The 20210-nt window shown below is 51.6% G+C and overlaps 1 pseudogene; it reads right to left on the bottom strand.

Moving 5' to 3' along the window:
- The window catches only part of LOC135561958 (uncharacterized), a 73130-nt pseudogene that overhangs the window by 40344 nt on the left and 12576 nt on the right, over positions 1-20210 (bottom strand).

Below are 20210 nucleotides of genomic sequence, written 5' to 3'. Positions count from 1 at the left end.
CAACAACAACAACACACAAATAATAATAATAACAACACCAACAATAATAATAACACACAACAACAACAACAACAATAATAATAACAACACCAACAACACCAACAACAACAATAATAATAACAACACCAACAACAACAACAACAATAATAATAACAACAACAACAACACAACAATAATAATAACAACACCAACAACAACAACAACAACAACAATAATAATAACAACACACAACAACAACACCAACAACAACAACACACAACAATAATAATAACAACAACAACAACAACAACAACACAACAACAACACAACACAACAATAATAATAACAACACCAACAACAACAACAACAACACCAACAACACACAACAATAATAATAACAACACCAACAACAACAACAACACAATAATAATAACAACACCAACAACAAACAACAATAATAAACAACAACAACACACAACAATAATAATAACACACAACAACAACAACAACACAACAATAATAATAACAACACCAACAACAACAATAATAATAACAACAACAACAACAAACAATAATAATAATAACAACAACACACAACAATAATAATAACAACAACAACAATAATAATAATAATAAACAACAAACATCCCGACCTGCTGACACGTGTCATAGAGGTCCTCCAGAGTGTGTCTGTTGACCAGTTTAAAATGGCGTCTGAGAATGACGAGGTTCTGCTGTCTGGTCCGGCCCTCCTCCAGCTCCCTCTCCTCCACCTGGCTCCCTTTCTCGTGCGTCACGCGGTACGGCACCACGCGCTGGCCGGAGGGGTGAACCGCAACGCCGGCCGAGACCGCCGCCGATACCTCTGGGAGGAAACGGGAAGGGTTGCCGTGGAGAATGGCGAGGGTGTTGTTAGGGGGAAAGTGGTATCCCGCGGCCTCGGTTGGGTTGTCGTGACGATTGTGGTCGAGACGCCAGAGGAAGGCGAAGTCTTGCGGGTCGGTCTGGGAGGAGTGATCTGTGTCGGCCAATGACGGAGGAGGGGAGGGGCGGTGGGGGTTAGGGTTAAGGTCAGGGTTGAGATTAGGGTAGAGGTCAGGTTGGAGGTTAGGTTTGAGGTTAGGGCTGGGGTTAGGGTTGAGATCGAGGTTAGGGTTGAGATCAGGGTTGAGGTTAGGGTTAAGGTCAGAGTCGAGATTAGGGTTGAGGTTAGGGTTAAGGTCAGGGTCGAGGTTAGGTTTGAGGTCAGGGTTGAGGTTAGGGTTAAGGTCAGAGTCGAGATTAGGGTTAAGGTCAGAGTCGAGATTAGGGTCAAGGTTAGGGCTAAAGTCAGAGTCGAGGTTAGGGCTAAAGTCAGAGTCGAGATTAAGGTTGAGGTCAAGTCAGGTCGAGGTCATTAGGGCTTAGGGTCGAGGTCAGAGTGGAGATTAGGGTCGAGGTCAGAGTGGAGATTAGGGTCGAGGTCAGAGGGGAGATTAGGGTCGAGGTCAGAGTGGAGATTAGGGTCGAGGTCAGAGTTAGGGTTAGGGTCGAGGTCAGAGTGGAGATTAGGGTCGAGGTCAGAGTGGAGATTAGGGTCGAGGTCAGAGTGGAGATTAGGGTCGAGGTCAGAGTGGAGATTAGGGTCGAGGTCAGAGTGGAGATTAGGGTCGAGGTCAGAGTGGATTAGGGGCAAGGTCAGAGTAGGGTCGAGGTCAGAGTCGAGATTAGGGGCAAGGTCAGAGTTAGGGTCGAGGTCAGAGTCAAGATTAGGGGCAAGGTCAGAGTTAGGGTCGAGGTCAGAGTCGAGATTAGGGGCAAGGTCAGAGTTAGGGTCGAGGTCAGAGTCGAGATTAGAGGCAAGGTCAGAGTTAGGGTCGAGGTCAGAGTCAAGATTAGGGGCAAGGTCAGAGTTAGGGTCGAGGTCAGGGTCTGTCTGTGGTTTGGGGGAGGGAGGGGTGTTGTTTGTGAAGGTGAGCGCCAGCTTGCACTGTTTCTCAGCCCTGCGACTCTGCCTCCGCTCCTCACTGCCCCCACCAAGATGGCCGACTTCACCTTCCATCCTGGTCTCACTAGCGTCAGTGCACTGACTGACCTCACCAACATGGCTGCCTTCACCAGCTTCCACACTGCCCTCACCAATATGGCTGTCACTATCAGTACACTGACTGACCTTACCAAGATGGCTTCCTCCTACCTCCAACAAGTCTTTCTCAACTAAACCCTGAGTCCCCCCCTCTCCGGCGGCCTGAATGGTCTCTCCCTCCCTCTGCTCCACGGTATTGGATCCAACCACCTGGGTTGAGTTAGGGTTAGCCAACACACAGTCAGGTAATTCCTCCCGACTCAGGACTCGGTCTTTATCCGCCTCCCCTCTCCTCCCTCTTGCCTCACCCCTCTCTCCTCCTCCCACACCCTCTCTCCTCCTGCCTCACCCCTCTCTCCTCCTGCCTCACCCCTCTCTCCTCCTCCCTCACCCCTCTCTCCTCCTGCCTCACCCCTCTCTCCTCCTGCCTCACCCCTCTCTCCTCCTGCCTCCCCCTCTCTCCTGCCTCACCCCTCTCTCCTCCTGCCTCACCCCTCTCTCCTCCTTCTCCAAGTGAACGGTCTGAGCTAAGGGAGGGGACGGGGGAGGGGCAGGTGGGCAGGGGGGAGGAGTCAACACCCATCTGTAAGAGCTCTAGAAGCTTCTGGAACTCTGTGACATGAGGCTCGCGACCAGGATGCCCTTCTGATTGGCTGCCTCTGGGATCTGCCTCCTCCCCCTCACCACCTCCCTCTTTCTCCCTCCCAGGGCGCCTCCCATTCCTTCCTCCTCCTCTTCTTTGCTCCAGTACCTCCTCTGAAGGCCAGTCTCCAACAAACTCCAACAACTCAGGCCTCACCCTCTCTCCCCCATCCCTCACCCTCTCTCCCCCATCCCTCACCCTCTCTCCCCCATCCCTCACCCTCTCTCCCCATCCCACACCTGCTCTCCCCATCACCCATTTCTCCCACCAACTTCCCTCCTCCATCCTCTCTCTCTCATCCCCTCGCTCACTGATTGGCTAGTGTCCTTCACTATGACAGCAGGCTCCAGCCTATCAGAGTCCGTCTTCCTAGTTCTACTCCTCCTCTCTTTCCTCACCCTCTGACCAATCGACTCGGAGAAAGCCACGGGCCTCTCGTCGTCACCATGGAAATCTGCACTAAACACAGACTCCACCAGACAGTGGGGAATTCCTGTCTCTCCCTCTTCCTCCCCCCTGTTCCCCTCGTCGTCCGGTTGCCACGGAGCTTCCGGTTCAGAGACCACCGCTCCTAAATCAAGAATATCCTCCTCATCCAGAATTTTAGAATTGTCCAGAATTCCACATTTTTCTGAGGCCTTTCCACTGAGGGAGACGGAACCTGTGGACCCGTGGGCAGAGCTGTGATCCGGGGTTATGGCTCTCCCGGAGCGGCCGGCCGACGACACGTCGGGAAGCGAGGAGGAGAGCTGGGGGCAGGACCTCTCAGAGCCCTGGACCAATCGCTGCTCTCCTACCAGGTCGCGGCGGGCCTTGTCTGAGGACTTGGGCCTATCAGGAGAAAGAGAGACAGAGAGACAGAGATCACCTTTTCATTGTGACTTCAAATCAAGGGATCTATTGTGATGCAGCCTGAAACTAACCTTAGTCCTGGCCCTAACCATGGGCCCTAACCCTAACCCTGGGCCCTGTATCTGACCCTATCCCTGATCCTATCCCTGACCCTATCCCTGACCCTATCCCTGATCCTATCCCTGATCCTATCCCTGATCCTATCCCTGATCCTATCCCTATCCCTGATCCTATCCCTGACCCTATCCCTGACCCTATCCCTGATCCTATCCCTGATCCTGTATCTGACCCTATCCCTGACCCTATCCCTAATCCTATCCCTGACCCTATCCCTAATCCTAACCCTGACCCTATCCCTGACCCTATCCCTAATCCTAACCCTGACCCTATCCCTGACCCTATCCCTAATCCTAACCCTGATCCTAACCCTGATCCTATCCCTGATCCTATCCCTGATCCTGTATCTGACCCTATCCCTGACCCTATCCCTAACCCTATCCCTGATCATAACCCTATCCCTGACCCTGTGCCTGATCCTAAATCTGACCCTATCCCTGATCCTATCCCTGATCCTATCCCTGCCCCTGATCCTATCCTGACCCTATCCCTGGGCCCTGATCCTATCCCTGACCCTATTTCTGAACCTATCCCTGACCCTATCCCTGACCCTATCCCTGATCCTATCCCTGACCCTATCCCTGACCCTATCCCTAGTCTCCTGTTGGGGGGTAGTTTGAGATGCAGTCTGGGTGTGTTGAGGAAACTTACTGTGACGGGCTAGCCTCCTGATGGGGTGGTAGTTTGGCCTCCTGATGGGGTGGTAGTTTGGCCTCCTGATGGGTTGGTAGTTTGGCCTCCTGATGGGGTGGTAGTTTGGCCTCCTGATGGGGTGGTAGTTTGGCCTCCTGATGGGGTGGTAGTTTGGCCTCCTGATGGGGTGGTAGTTTGGCCTCCTGATGGGGTGGTAGTTTGGCCTCCTGATGGGGGTAGTTTGGCCTCCTGATGGGGGGTAGTTTGGCCTCCTGATGGGGGGTAGTTTGGCCTCCTGATGGGGGGGTAGTTTGGCCTCCTGATGGGGTGGTAGTTTGGCCTCCTGATGGGATGGGCTTGGGTCCTGTTGGGGGGTAGTTTTGGCCTCCTGATGGGTTGGGCTTGGGTCCTGTTGGGGGTAGTTTGGCCTCCTGATGGGGTGGGCTTGGGTCCTGTTGGGGGTAGTTTGGCGTCGTGATGGGGGGGTCGTGTTGGGTCCTGTTGGGGGGTAGTTTGGCCTCCTGATGGGTTGGGCTTGGGTCCTGTTGGGGAGGTAGTTTGGCGTCGTGATGGGGGGGTCGTGTTGGGTCCTGTTGGGGAGGTAGTTTGGCGTCGTGATGGGGGGGTCGTGTTGGGTCCTGTTGGGGGGGTAGTTTGGCGTCGTGATGGGGGGGTCGTGTTGGGTCGTAATGGGGGGGTAGTTTGGGGTGAGCGCTCCCCATGATGGAGTGAATGGTCACGTGACGATCATAATTTTCCATCATCCAACGGATCTTCTCTGCTTTAACACTGTGCCTAGTACGTCTAGAGAGAGAAGAGAAAAGAGAGAGACAGAGAGGTAGAGAGAGAGAGAAGAGAAGAGAGAGAGAGAGGGAGAGAGAGGTAGAGAAGAGAGAGAGAGAGAGAGAGAGAGAGAGAGAGAGAGAGACAGAGAGAGGTAGAGAGAGACAGAGGTAGAGAGAGAGAGAGAGAGAAGAGAGAGAGAGAGAGAGAGAGAGAGAGAGAGAGAGAGAGAGAGAGAGAGAGAGAGAGAGAGAAGGAGAGAGAGACAGAGAGAGAGAGAGAGACAGAGAGAGAGAGAGAGAGAGAGAGAGAGAGAGAGTAGAGAGAGAGAGAGGTAGAGAGAGAGAGAGAGAGAGAAGAGAGAGAGACAGAGAGAGTAGAGAGAGACAGAGAGGTAGAGAAGAGAGAGAGAGAGAGAGAGAGAGAGAGAGAGGGTAGAGAGAGAGAGAAGAGAGAGAGAGAGAGAGAGAGGAGAGAGAGAGAGAGAGAGAAGAGAGAGAGAGAGAGAGAGGTAGAGAGAGACAGAGAGAGAGAGAAGAGAGAGAGAGAGAGAGAGAGAGAGAGAGAGAGAGAGAGAGAGAAGAGAGAGAGAGAGAGAGAGAGAGAGACAGAGAGAGAGAGAGAGAGAGAGGAGAGAGAGAGAGAGAGAGAAGAGAGAGAGAGAGAGATAATGAGAGAGAGAGATAATGAGAGAGAGAGAGAGAGAGAGAGAGAGAGAGAGAGAGAGAGAGAGAGAGAGACAGAGAGAGAGAGGGGAGAAGAGAGAGAGGGGAGAGAAGAGAGGAAGGGAGAGAGAGATGGGGAGAGAGGGGGAGGGAGGGAGAAAGAGAAAGAGGGGGAGAGGAGGGTGAGGGGAGAGAAAGAGGGGAGAAGGGGCGAAAGAGGAGAGGTTATCCATTTAGTTTTTAATTTCGACTTAACTTTATTAGTGGTTTGTTTACATTAAATCAAAGTCTATCCTATCATAATATTGGTCATTTACATCAATTCAAAGTATATGGTAATATATGTTGTTCGGGATGTGTATGAGGAAGTGAATTCAGATGACCAGCATGCATCTGTTCAGAAACTAACTGTGAGAACTTTCAGAGTCCTCTGAATTGATGATGAACTGAAACATGTTACAGGTCAAAGTTATAATGCCCAGCATGCACCTGTTCAGAAACTGACAGGTCAAAGATATGATGACCAGCATGCACCTGTTCAGAAACAGTGAGAACTGAAGCTAATGGGGATCCAAATAAACAAATAACTTTATTGGTACCTCTCCAGGTGTTTCGTAATAACTTTATTGGTACCTCTCCAGGTGTTTCGTAATAACTTTATTGGTACCTCTCCAGGTGTTTCGTAATAACTTTATTGGTACCTCTCCAGGTGTTTCGTAATAACTTTATTGGTACCTCTCCAGGTGATTCGTAATAACTTTATTGGTACCTCTCCAGGTGTTTCGTAATAACTTTATTGGTACCTCTCCAGCTGTTTCGTAATAACTTTATTGGTACCTCTCCAGGTGTTTCGTAATAACTTTATTGGTACCTCTCCAGGTGTTTCGTAATAACTTTATTGGTACCTCTCAGGTGTTTTCCACCAGTAATAACAAAACCTTGTATTGGTACCTCTCCAGGTGTTCGTAATAACTTTATTGGTACCTCTCCAGGTTTGTGTGTAGGTGTGTGTTTAGATGTGTGTAGATGTTTGATGTGTAACTTTATTGGTAGATCTGTGGTGTTTCGTAGATGTGTGTGTTATTGGTAGATCTCCAGGTGTAGATGTGTGTGTTTATGTGGTGTAGATGTGGGTGGGTTTGTTCTTCCACCAGGTGTAGAGGCTCCCGTGTAACAAAACCTTGTAGATTGTGCCTCAGAGCCTGTGGGAACACACAGCACATCAGACCATGTAGATGTGGGTGTGTGTGTAGGTGTGTGTAGGTGTGTGTGTGTGTAGATGTGTGTGTAGATGTGTGTGTGTGTAGATGTGTGTAGATGTGTGTGTGTGTAGATGTGTGTGTAGATGTGTGTGTGTAGATGTGTGTTGTGTGTAGATTAAATGTGTAGATGTGTGTGTGTGTAGATGTGTAGATGTGTGTGTAGATAGTGTGTGTGATGTAGTGTGTGTGTAGATGTGTGTGTGTAGATGTAGATGTGTGTGTGTAGATGTGGGTGTAGATGTGTGTGTGTGTAGATGTGTGTGTGTAGATGTGTGTAGATGTGTGTAGATGTGTGTAGATGTGGGTGTAGATGTGTGTGTAGATGTGTGTGTGTAGATGTGTGTGTAGATGTGTGTGTGTGTGTAGATGTGTGTGTAGATGTGTGATGTGTGTAGATGTGTGTGTGTGTAGATGTGGGTGTAGATGTGTGTGTAGATGTGTGTGTAGTGTAGATGTGTGTGTAGTGTAGTGTATGTGTGTGTGTAGATGTGTGTGTAGATGTGTGTGTGTAGGTGTGTGTGTAGATGTGTGTGTAGATGTGGTGTGTAGATGTGTGTGTAGATGTGGGTGTAGATGTAGGATGTGTGTGTGTGTAGATGTGTGTGTAGATGTGTGTGTGTAGATGTGTGTGTGTAGATGTGTGTGTGTAGATGTGTGTGTAGATGTGTGTGTGTGTAGATGTGTGTGTGTAGATGTGTGTGTGTAGATGTGTGTGTAGATGTGTGTGTAGTGTGTGTGTGTAGATGTGTGTGTAGATGTGTGTGTGTGTAGATGTGTGTGTGTAGATGTGTGTGTGTGTAGATGTGTGGTGTGTGTAGATGTGTGTGTGTAGATGTGTGTGTAGATGTGGTGTAGATGTGTGGTGTAGATGTGTGTGTAGATGTGTGGTAGATGTGTGTAGATGTGTGTGTGTGTAGATGTGTGTGTAGATGTGTGTGTAGATGTGTGTAGATGTGTGTGTGTGTGTGGTGTGGGTGTAGATGTGTGTGTGTGTAGATGTGTGTGTAGATGTGTGTGTGTGTAGATGTGGGTGTAGATGTGTGTGTAGATGTGTGTGTGTGTGGTGTGTGTGTAGATGTGTGTGTGTGTAGATGTGTGTGTAGGGTGTGGGTGTAGATGTGTGTGTAGATGTGTGTGTGTGTAGATGTGTGTGTAGATGTGTGTGTGTGTAGATGTGTGTAGATGTGTGTGTGTGTAGATGTGTGTGTGTAGATGTGTGTGTAGATGTGTGTGTGTGTAGATGTGTGTGTGTAGATGTGTGTGTGTGTGTAGATGTGTGTGTAGATGTGTGTGTGATGTGTGTGTAGATGTGTGTGTAGATGTGTGTGTGTGTAGATGTGTGTGTAGATGTGTGTGTAGATGTGTGTGTAGTGTGGGTGTAGTGTGTGTGTAGATGTGGTGTAGATGTGTGTGTGATGTGTGTGTGTGTAGATGTGTGTGTGTGTAGATGTGTGTGTAGATGTGTGTGTGATGTGTGTGTGTGTGTAGATGTGGGTGTAGATGTGTGTGTGTGTGTGTGTGGTGTAGGTGTGTGTGTGTGTAGATGTGTGTGTAGATGTGTGTGTAGATGTGTGTGTGTGTGGTGTGATGTGTAGATGTGTGTGTGTGTGTAGGTGTGTGTAGATGTGTGTGTGTGTAGATGTGTGTGTAGATGTGTGTGTGTGTAGATGTGTGTGTAGATGTGTGTGTAGATGTGTGTGTGTAGATGTGTGTGTAGATGTGGGTGTAGATGTGTGTGTAGTCTAGGTGTGTGTGTAGATGTGTGTAGATGTGTGGTGTAGATGTGTGTGTGTGTGTGTGTGGTAGATGTGTGTGTAGATGTGTGTAGATGTGTGTGTAGATGTGTGTGTAGATGTGTGTGTGTGTAGATGTGTGTGTGTAGATGTGTGTGTGTGTAGATGTGTGTGTGTGTAGATGTGTGTGTAGATGTGTGTAGATGTGTGTGTGTGTAGATGTGTGTGTAGATGTGTGTGTGTGTAGATGTGTGTGTAGATGTGTGTGATGTGTGTAGATGTGTGTGTAGATGTGTGTGATGTGTGTGTAGATGTGTGTGTGTCTAGGTGTGTGTGTAGATGTGGGTGTAGATGTGTGTAGATGTGTGTAGATGTGTGTGTGTGTAGATGTGGGTGTAGATGTGTGTGTGTGTCTATGTGTGTGTAGATGTGGGTGTAGATGTGTGTGTAGATGTGTGTGTAGATGTGTGTGTGTGTGTGTAGATGTGGGTGTAGATGTGTGTGTGTGTGTCTAGGTGTGTGTGTGTGTGTATTTTCACATTAAAGAAAGAAGAGAGAGACAGACCATAGTTACGTAGGGTTTTAGGGAGCTCTGTATATGTTGGTGTTGTCAATAACAACAGGAGAGAAAGAGGCCTCCATCACTTCCTGGGCTGAGGACACATCAACACCATGTTATTCAATGGGAAACAGAGACCATTTACATGGTTAGTGTAGGGTGTGTAGGGGTTAGGGTGGGTTAGAGGTTAGGGTGTAGAGGGTGTGGGTAGGGGTGTAGGGGTTAGGGTGTAGGGTGTTAGGGTGTAGGGTTGTAGGGGGGTCAGGGGTGTAGGGGTTAGGGTGTAGGGGGTTATGTGTAGGGTGGGTGTAGGGGTTGGGTGTAGGGGTAGGGGTTAGGGGATAGTATATGTTGGTGTTGTCAATAACAACAGGAGAGAAAGAGGCCTCCATCACTTCCTGGGCTGAGGACACATCAACACCATGTTATTCAATGGGAAACAGAGACCATTTACATGGTTAGGGTGTAGGGTTAGTGTAGGGTGTGTAGGGGTTAGGGTGTTGGGTGCAGGGGTAGATGTGGGTTAGATGGTGTAGGGGTAGATGTTAGGGGTAGGGGTATGTAGGGGTTAGGTGTAGGGGTGTGTAGAGGGTGTAGGGGTTAGGGTGTAGGGGTTAGAGGATAGTGTTGGTGTTGTCAGGTGAGAAAGAGGCCTCCATCACTTCCTGGGCTGAGGACACATCAACACCATGTTATTCAATGGGAAACAGAGACCATTTACATGGTTAGGGTGTAGGGTTAGGGTGTAGGGGTTAGGGTGTAGGGGTTAGGGGCATATGTTGGTGTTGTCAATAACAACAGGAGAGAAAGAGGCCTCCATCACTTCCTGGGCTGAGGACACATCAACACCATGTTATTCAATGGGAAACAGAGACCATTTACATGGTTAGGTGTAGGGGTTAGGGTGTAGGGGTTAGGGCGTAGGGGTTAGGGCGTAGGGGTTAGGGGGTGTAGGGGTTAGGGTGTAGGGGTTAGGGTGTAGGGGTTAGGGTGTAGGGGTCAGGGTGTAGGGGTGTAGGGGTTAGGGTGTAGGGGTTAGGGTGTAGGGGTCAGGGTGTAGGGGTCAGGGTATATGTTGGTGTTGTCAATAACAACAGGAGAGAAAGAGGCCTCCATCACTTCCTGGGCTGAGGACACATCAACACCATGTTATTCAATGGGAAACAGAGACCATTTACATGGTTAGGGTGTAGGGGTTAGGGTGTAGGGGTTAGGGTGTAGGGGTTAGGGGTGTAGGGGTTAGGGGTGTAGGGGTTAGGGGTGTAGGGGTTAGGGTGTAGGGGTTAGGGTGTAGGGGATAGGGTTAGGGTGTTAGGGTTAGGGTGTAGGGGATAGGGGTTAGGGTGTGTAGGGGTTAGGCGTAGGGGTTAGGGTGTAGGGGTTAGGGTGTAGGGGTTAGGGTGTAGGGGTTAGGGATAGTATATGTTGGTGTTGTCAATAACAACAGGAGAGAAAGAGGCCTCCATCACTTCCTGGGCTGAGGACACATCAACACCATGTTATTCAATGGGAAACAGAGACCATTTACATGGTTAGGGTGTAGGGGTTAGGGTGTAGGGGATAGGGTGTAGGGTTAGGGTGTAGGGGTTAGGGCGTAGGGGTTAGGGCGTAGGGGTTAGGGCGTAGGGGTTAGGGTGTAGGGGTTAGGGTGTAGGGGATAGGGTGTAGGGGTTAGGAAGTAGGAATAGGGCGTAGGGGTTAGGGCGTAGGGGTTAGGGTGTAGGGGTTAGGGTGTAGGGGTTAGGGGATAGTATATGTTGGTGTTGTCAATAATAACAGGAGAGAAAGAGGCCTCCATCACTTCCTGGGCTGAGGACACATCAACACCATGTTATTCAATGGGAAACAGAGACCATTTACATGGTTAGGGTGTAGGGGTTAGGGTGTAGGGGTTAGGGTGTAGGGTGCAGGGGTTAGGGTGCAGGGGTTAGGGTGCAGGGGTTAGGGTGCAGGGGTTAGGGTGCAGGGGTGTAGGGTTAGGGTGTAGGGGTTAGGGTGTAGGGGTTAGGGGTTAGGGTGTAGGGGTCAGGGTGTAGGGGTCAGGGTGTAGGGGTTAGGGTGTAGGGGTTAGGGTGTAGGGGTTAGGGATAGTATATGTTGGTGTTGTCAATAACAACAGGAGAGAAAGAGGCCTCCATCACTTCCTGGGCTGAGGACACATCAACACCATGTTATTCAATGGGAAACAGAGACCATTTACATGGTTAGGGTGTAGGGGTTAGGGGGTGTAGGGGTTAGGGTGTAGGGGTTAGGGTGCAGGGGTTAGGGTGCAGGGGTTAGGGGTGTAGGGGTTAGGGTGTAGGGGTTAGGGGCGTAGGGGTTAGGGCGTAGGGGTTAGGGTGTAGGGGTTAGGGTGTAGGGGTCAGGGTGTAGGGGTTAGGGTGTAGGGGTTAGGGTGTAGGGGTTAGGGTGTAGGGGTTAGAGGATAGTATATGTTGGTGTTGTCAATAACAACAGGAGAGAAAGAGCCTCCATCACTTCCTGGGCTGAGGACACATCAACACCATGTTATTCAATGGGAAACAGAGACCATTTACATGGTTAGGGTGTAGGGGTTAGGGTGTAGGGGTTAGGGTCAGGGGTTAGGGGTCAGGGTGTAGGGGTTAGGGTGTAGGGGTTAGGGTGTAGGGGTTAGGATGTAGGGGTTAGGGTGTAGGGGTTAGGGTGTAGGGGTTAGGGGTCAGGGTGTAGGGGTCAGGGTGTAGGGGTCAGGGTGTAGGGGTTAGGTGGGGGTTAGGGTGTGGGGGTGTAGGGGTTAGGGTGTAGGGGTCAGGGTGTAGGGGTCAGGGTGTAGGGGTTAGGGTGTAGGGGTTAGGGGTTAGGGTGTGGGGGTGTAGGGGTTAGGGTGTAGGGGTCAGGGTGTAGGGGTCAGGGTGTAGGGGTTAGGGTGTAGGGGTTAGGGGATAGTATATGTTGGTGTTGTCAATAACAACAGGAGAGAAAGTCCATCACTTCCTGGGCTGAGGACACATCAACACCATGTTATTCAATGGGAAACAGAGACCATTTACATGGTTAGGGTGTAGGGGTTAGGGTGTAGGGGTTAGGGTGTAGGGGTTAGGGTGTAGGGGATAGGGTGTAGGGGTTAGGGGTTAGGTGTAGGGGTTAGGGGTGTAGGGGTTAGGGGTGTAGGGGTTAGGGGTGTAGGGGTTAGGGTGTAGGGTTAGGGTGTAGGGGTTAGGGTGTAGGGGATAGAGGTTAGGGTGTAGGGGTTAGGGTGTAGGGGATAGGGGTTAGGGTGTAGGGTTAGGGTGTAGAGGTTAGGGTGTAGAGGTTAGGGTGTAGAGGTTAGGGTGTAGGGTTAGGGTGTAGGGGTTAGGGTGTAGGGGTTAGGGTGTAGGGGTTAGGGTGTGGGGTTAGGTGTAGGGGTTAGGGTGTAGGGGTTAGGGTGTAGGGGTCAGGGTGTAGGGGTCAGGGTGTAGGGGTTAGGGTGTAGGGGTTAGGGTGTAGGGGTTAGGGGATAGGGGTTAGGGTGTAGGGGTTAGGGTGTAGGGGATAGGGTGTAGGGGATAGGAGTTAGGGGGTTAGGGTGTGGGGTGTAGGGGTTAGGGTGTAGGGGTTAGGGTGTAGGGGTTAGGGGTGGGGGTTAGGAAGTAGGGGTTAGGCGTAGGGTTAGGGGGGGTTAGGGTGGGGTTAGGGGGGTTAGGGTGTAGGGGTTAGGCGTAGGGGTTAGGGTAGGGGTTAGGGCGTAGGGGTTAGGGTGTAGGGGTTAGGGGATGGTATATGTTGGTGTTGTCAATAACAACAGGAGAGAAAGAGGCCTCCATCACTTCCTGGGCTGAGGACACATCAACACCATGTTATTCAATGGGAAACAGAGACCATTTACATGGTTAGGGTGTAGGGGTTAGGGCGTAGGGGTTAGGGCGTAGGGGTTAGGCGTAGGGTTAGGGGCGTAGGGTTAGATAGGGGTTAGGGCGTAGGGGTTAGGGCGTAGAGGTTAGGGTGTAGAGGTTAGGGTGTAGGGTGCAGGGGTTAGGGTGCAGGGTTAGGGTGCAGGGGTTAGGGTGTAGGGTGCAGGGTTAGGGTGCAGGGGTTAGGATGCAGGGGTTAGGGTGCAGGGGTTAGGGTGTAGAGGTTAGGGTGTAGAGGTTAGGGTGTAGGGGTTAGGGTGTAGGGGTTAGGGTGGGGGTTAGGGGTAGGGGTTAGGGTGTGGGGGTGTAGGGGTTAGGGTGTAGGGGTTAGGGCGTAGGGGTTAGGGTGTAGGGGTTAGGGGATAGTATATGTTGGTGTTGTCAATAACAACAGGAGAGAAAGAGGCCTCCATCACTTCCTGGGCTGAGGACACATCAACACCATGTTATTCAATGGGAAACAGAGACCATTTACATGGTTAGGGTGTAGGGGTTAGGGCGTAGGGGTTAGGGTGTAGGGGTTAGGGTGTAGGGGTTAGGGTGTAGGGTTAGGGTGTAGGGTGTAGGTTAGGGTTAGGGTGTAGGGGTGCGGGTAGGGGTTGTGTAGGGGTTAGGGTGTAGGGGTTAGGGTGCAGGGGTTAGGGTGCAGGGGTTAGGGTGTAGGGGTTAGGGTGTAGGGGTTAGGGACACATCAACACCATGTTATTCAATGGGAAACAGAGACCATTTACATGGTTAGGGTGTAGGGGTTAGGGTGTAGGGGTTAGGGTGTAGAGGTTAGGGTGTAGAGGTTAGGGTGCAGGGGTTAGGGTGCAGGGTTAGGGTGCAGGGGTTAGGGTGCAGGGGTTAGGGTGCAGGGGTGTAGGGGTTAGGGTGTTTAGGGCGTAGGGGTTAGGGTGTAGGGGTTAGGGCGTAGTGTAGGGGTTAGGGTGTGGGGTTAGGGTGTAGGGTTAGGGATAGTATATGTTGGTGTTGTCAATAACAACAGGAGAGAAAGAGGCCTCCATCACTTCCTGGGCTGAGGACACATCAACACCATGTTATTCAATGGGAAACAGAGACCATTTACATGGTTAGGGTGTAGGGGTTAGGGTGTAGGGGTTAGGGTGCAGGGGTTAGGGTGCAGGGGTTAGGGTGCAGGGGTTAGGGTGCAGGGGTTAGGGTGCAGGGGTGTAGGGGTTAGGGTGTAGGGGTTAGGGCGTAGGGGTTAGGGTGTAGGGGTTAGGGTGTAGGGGTTAGGGTGTAGGGGTTAGGGTGTAGGGGTTAGGGTGTAGGGGTTAGAGGATAGTATATGTTGGTGTTGTCAATAACAACAGGAGAGAAAGAGGCCTCCATCACTTCCTGGGCTGAGGACACATCAACACCATGTTATTCAATGGGAAACAGAGACCATTTACATGGTTAGGGTGTAGGGGTTAGGGTGTAGGGGTTAGGGTGCAGGGGTTAGGGTGCAGGGGTTAGGGTGCAGGGGTTAGGGTGCAGGGGTGTAGGGGTTAGGGTGTAGGGGTTAGGGCGTAGGGGTTAGGGCGTAGGGGTTAGGGTGTAGGGGTTAGGGCGTAGGGGTTAGGGTGTAGGGGTTAGGGTGTAGGGGTTAGGGGATAGTATATGTTGGTGTTGTCAATAACAACAGGAGAGAAAGAGGCCTCCATCACTTCCTGGGCTGAGGACACATCAACACCATGTTATTCAATGGGAAACAGAGACCATTTACATGGTTAGGGTGTAGGGGTTAGGGTGTAGGGGTTAGGGTGTAGGGGTTAGGGGTCAGGGTGTAGGGGTCAGGGTGTAGGGGTTAGGGTGTAGGGGTTAGGGTGTAGGGGTTAGGGTGTAGGGGTTAGGGGTCAGGGTGTAGGGGTCAGGGTGTAGGGGTTAGGGTGTAGGGGTTAGGGTGTAGGGGTTAGGGTGTGGGGGTGTAGGGGTTAGGGTGTAGGGGTCAGGGTGTAGGGGTCAGGGTGTAGGGGTCAGGGTGTAGGGGTTAGGGGGTAGGGGTTAGGGTGTGGGGGTGTAGGGGTTAGGGTGTAGGGGTCAGGGTGTAGGGGTCAGGGTGTAGGGGTTAGGGTGTAGGGGTTAGGGGATAGTATATGTTGGTGTTGTCAATAACAACAGGAGAGAAAGAGGCCTCCATCACTTCCTGGGCTGAGGACACATCAACACCATGTTATTCAATGGGAAACAGAGACCATTTACATGGTTAGGGTGTAGGGGTTAGGGCGTAGGGGTTAGGGTGTAGGGGTTAGGGGTAGGGGTTAGGGTGTAGGGGATAGGGAGTAGGGGTTAGGGTGTAGGGGTTAGGGTGTAGGGGTTAGGGTGTAGGGGTTAGGGTGTAGGGGTTAGAGGGGTTAGGGTGTAGGGGTTAGGGTGTAGGGGATAGAGGTTAGGGTGTAGGGGTGTAGGGGATAGGGGTTAGGGTGTAGGGGTTAGGGTGTAGAGGTTAGGGTGTAGAGGTTAGGGTGTAGAGGTTAGGGTGTAGAGGTTAGGGTGTAGGGGTTAGGGTGTAGGGGTTAGTGTGTAGGGGTTAGGGTGTAGGGGTTAGGGTGTAGGGGTTAGGGGTGTAGGGGTTAGGGTGTAGGGGTTAGGGTGTAGGGGTTAGGGTGTAGGGGTCAGGGTGTAGGGGTCAGGGTGTAGGGGTCAGGGTGTAGGGGTTAGGGTGTAGGGGTTAGGGTGTAGGGGTTAGGGGTAGGGGTTAGGGTTAGGGTGTAGGGGATAGGAGTTAGGGGGTAGGGTGTGGGGGTGTAGGGGTTAGGGTGTAGGGGTTAGGGCGTAGGGGTTAGGGCGTAGGGGTTAGGGTGTAGGGGTTAGGGTGTAGGGGTTAGGGGATGGTATATGTTGGTGTTGTCAATAACAACAGGAGAGAAAGAGGCCTCCATCACTTCCTGGGCTGAGGACACATCAACACCATGTTATTCAATGGGAAACAGAGACCATTTACATGGTTAGGGTGTAGGGGTTAGGGCGTAGGGGTTAGGGCGTAGGGGTTAGGGCGTAGGGGTTAGGGCGTAGGGTTAGGGTGTAGGGGTTAGCAGGGGTTAGGGTGCAGGGGTTAGGGTGCAGGGGTTAGGGTGCAGGGTTAGGGTGCAGGGGTTAGGGTGCAGGGGTTAGGGTGTAGGGGTTAGGGGATAGGGGATAGGGGTTAGGGACACATCAACACCATGTTATTCAATGGGAAACAGAGACCATTTACATGGTTAGGGTGTAGGGGTTAGGGTGTAGGGGTTAGGGGTTAGGGTTAGGGTGTAGGATAGGGTGTAGGGGTTAGGGTGTAGGGGTTAGGGTGTAGGGGTTAGGGTGTAGGGGTTAGGGTGTAGAGATTAGGGTGTAGGGGTTAGGGTGTAGAGGTTAGGGTGTAGGGTTAGGGTGTAGAGGTTAGGGTGTAGGGGTTAGGGTGTAGGGGTTAGGGTGTAGGGGTTAGGGGGTAGAGGTTAGGGGTGTAGAGGTCAGGGGTTATGGTGTAGGGTGTTAGGGTGTAGGGGTTAGAGGTTAGGGGGTAGAGGTTAGGGGTAGGGGTTAGGGGATAGGGGTTAGGGTGTAGGGGTTAGGGGGTAGAGGTTAGGGTGTAGGGGTCAGGGTGTAGGGGTTAGGGTGTAGGGGTGTAGGGGTTAGGGTGTTAGGGGTTAGGGTGTAGGGGTTAGGGTGTAGGGTGTTAGGGTGCAGGGGTTAGGGTGCAGGGTTAGGGTGCAGGGTTAGGGTGCAGGGGTTAGGGTGCAGGGGTTAGGGTGCAGGGGTTAGGGTGTAGGGGTTAGGGATAGGGGATAGGGGTTGGGACACATCAACACCATGTTATTCAATGGGAAACAGAGACCATTTACATGGTTAGGGTGTAGGGTTAGGGTGTAGGGGTGTAGGGGTTAGGGTGTAGGGGATAGGGTGTAGGGGTTAGGGTGTAGGGGTTAGGGTGTAGGGGTTAGGGTGTAGGATTAGGGTGTAGGGGTTAGGGTGTAGAGGTTAGGGTGTAGAGGTTAGGGTGTAGAGGTTAGGGTGTAGGGGTTAGGGTGTAGGGGTTAGGGGGTAGAGGTTAGGGTGTAGGGTCAGGGGTTAGGGTGTAGGGGTTAGGTTAGAGGTTAGGGTGTAGGGGTTAGGGGTAGGGGTTAGGGGTAGGGGTTAGGGTGTAGGGGTTAGGGGGTAGAGGTTAGGGTGTAGAGGTCAGGGTTAGGGGTTAGGGTGTGCGGAGAGGGGTTAGGGTGCCTCCATCACTTTAGGGTGTAGGGGAGAGGGTGTAGGGGTTAGGGTGGGGGTTATAGGGGTTAGGGTGGGTGGGGTTAGGGTGTAGGGGTTAGGGTGTAGGGGTTAGGGGATAGTATATGTTGGTGTTGTCAATAACAACAGGAGAGAAAGAGGCCTCCATCACTTCCTGGGCTGAGGACACATCAACACCATGTTATTCAATGGGAAACAGAGACCATTTACATGGTTAGGGTGTAGGGGTTAGGGGTTAGGGTGTAGGGGTTAGGGTGTAGGGGTCAGGGTGTAGGGGTTAGGGGTGTAGGGGTTAGGGGTGTAGGGGTTAGGGTGTAGGGGTCAGGGTGTAGGGGTGTAGGGGTTAGGGTGTAGGGGATAGGGTGTAGGGGTTAGGGGTGTAGGGGTTAGGGTGTAGGGGTTAGGGTGTAGGGGATAGGGTGTGGGGTTAGGGTGTAGGGGTTAGGGTGTAGGGGTTAGGGGTGTAGGGGTTAGGGGTTAGGGTGTAGAGGTTAGGGTGTAGGGGATAGAGGTTAGGGTGTAGGGGTTAGGGTGTTTAGGGTGTAGGGGTCAGGGTGTAGGGGTCAGGGTGTAGGGTCAGGGTGTAGGGGTCCCAGGGTGTAGGGGTCAGGGTGTAGGGGTCAGGGTGTAGGGGTCAGGGTGTAGGGGTCAGGGTGTAGGGGTCAGGGTGTTCAGGGTGTAGGGGTCAGGGGATAGGGTTAGGGGTTAGGGTGTAGGGGTTAGGGTGTGGGGTGTAGGGGTTAGGGTGTAGGGGTTAGGGCGTAGGGGTTAGGGCGTAGGGGTTAGGGTGTAGGGGTTAGGGTGTAGGGGATAGTAGTATATGTTGGTGTTGTCAATAACAACAGGAGAGAAAGAGGCCTCCATCACTTCCTGGGCTGAGGACACATCAACACCATGTTATTCAATGGGAAACAGGACCATTTACATGGTTAGGGTGTAGGGGTTAGGGTGTAGGGGTTAGGGTGTAGGGGTTAGGGGATAGTATATGTTGGTGTTGTCAATAACAACAGGAGAGAAAGAGGCCTCCATCACTTCCTGGGCTGAGGACACATCAACACCATGTTATTCAATGGGAAACAGAGACCATTTACATGGTTAGGGTGTAGGGGTTAGGGGCGTGGGGTTAGGGTGTAGGGGTTAGGGTGTAGGGGTTAGGGTGTAGGGGTTAGGGTGTAGGGGTTAGGGTTAGGGGTTAGGGTGTAGGGGTTAGGGTGTAGGGTGTAGGGGTTAGGGTGTAGGGATTAGGGTGTAGGGGTTAGGGTGCAGGGGTTAGGGTGCAGGGTTAGGGTGTAGGGTTAGGGTGCAGGGTTAGGGTGCAGGGGTTAGGGTGCAGGGGTTAGGGTGTAGGGGTTAGGGTGGAGGGGTTAGGGGATAGGGGTTAGGGACACATCAACACCATGTTATTCAATGGGAAACAGAGACCATTTACATGGTTAGGGTGTAGGGGTTAGGGTGTAGGGGTTAGGGTGTAGATTTAGTGTAGAGGTTAGGGTGTAGAGGTTAGGGTGTATTAGGGTGTAGGGGTTAGGGTGTAGGGGTTAGGGTGTAGGGGTTAGGGTGTAGGGGTTAGGGTTGTAGAGGTTAGGGTGTAGGGGTTAGGGTGTAGGGGTTAGGGTTAGGGTTAGGGTGTTAGAGGTTAGGGTGTAGGGGTTAGGGTGTAGTTTAGGGTTAGGGTGTTAGGGTGTAGAGGTTAGGGTGTAGGGGTTAGGGTGTAGGGGTTAGGGTGTTAGGGGTTAGGGTGTGTGGGGTTAGTTAGGGTGTAGGGGTTAGTTAGGGTGTAGGGGTTAGTTAGGGTGTAGGGGTTAGTTAGGGTGTAGGGGTTAGTTAGGGTGTAGGGGTTAGGGTCCCCTAAAGCTGAGGGGTTAGGGTGTTAGGTGTAGGGGTTAAGGTCCCCTAAAGCTGAGGGTTAGGGGTTAGGGGTTAGTTAGGGTGTTAGGCTGTAGGGGTTCAGTTAGGGTGTTAGGGGTCTAGTGTAAAGTTAGGGTGTTAGGGTGTAATGTAATTAGGGTGTAGGGTTAGGGTGTCCAGGGTGTAGGGGTTAGGGTGTTAGGGAAACAACATTAGGGGTTAGGGTGTAGGGTTAGGGTGTTAGGGTGTAAAGGGTGTTAGGCTGTAGGGGTTAGGGGTTAGGGTGTAGGGGTTGTTAGGGTGTAGGGGTTAGGGTGTTAGGGTGTAGGGGTTAGGGTGTTAGGGTGTAAACAGGGTTAGTTAGGCTGTAGGGGTTTGTTAGGGTGTAGGGGTTAATATTAGGGTGTAGGGGTTAGTTAGGGTGTAGGGTTAATTAGGGTGTAGGGATTAGGGTGTTAGGCTGTAGAACTTAGGGTGTAATATGTAGTTAGGGTGTAACTGTAGTTAGTGTAGGCTGTAGGGGTTGAGTTAGGGTGTAGGGGTTAGTTAGGGTGTAGGGGTTAGGGTGTTAGGCTGTAGGGGATATGTTAGGCTGTAGGGACTTAGGGTGTCAATATGTAGGGGTTAGGGTGTTACTGTAGGGGTTAGGGTGTTAGGCTGTAGGGGTTAGTTAGGCTGTAGGGGTTAATATGTAGGGGTTAGTTGGGTGTAGGGGTTAGGGTGTTAGGCTGTAGGGGTTAGGGTGTTAGGCTGTAGGGGTTAGGGTGTTAGGGTGTAGGGGTTAGGGTGTTAGGCTGTAGGGGTTAGGGTGTTAGGCTGTAGGGGTTAGGGTGTAAGGATGTAGGGGTTAGGGTGTAAGGATGTAGGGGTTAGGGTGTAAGGCTGTAGGGTTAGGTGTTAGGCTGTAGGGGTTATGTAGGCTGTAGGGGGTTAATATGGTGTTAGGCTGTAGGGGTTAGGGTGTTAGGCTGTAGGGGTTAGGGTCCCCTAAAGCTGAGGGGTTAGGCTGTAGGCTGTAGGGGT

The sequence above is a fragment of the Oncorhynchus nerka genome, linkage group LG18 (genome assembly GCF_034236695.1).
Source record: "Oncorhynchus nerka isolate Pitt River linkage group LG18, Oner_Uvic_2.0, whole genome shotgun sequence".
NCBI lineage: Eukaryota > Metazoa > Chordata > Actinopteri > Salmoniformes > Salmonidae > Oncorhynchus > Oncorhynchus nerka.
This window is presented reverse-complemented; position numbering and strand designations above follow the sequence as displayed.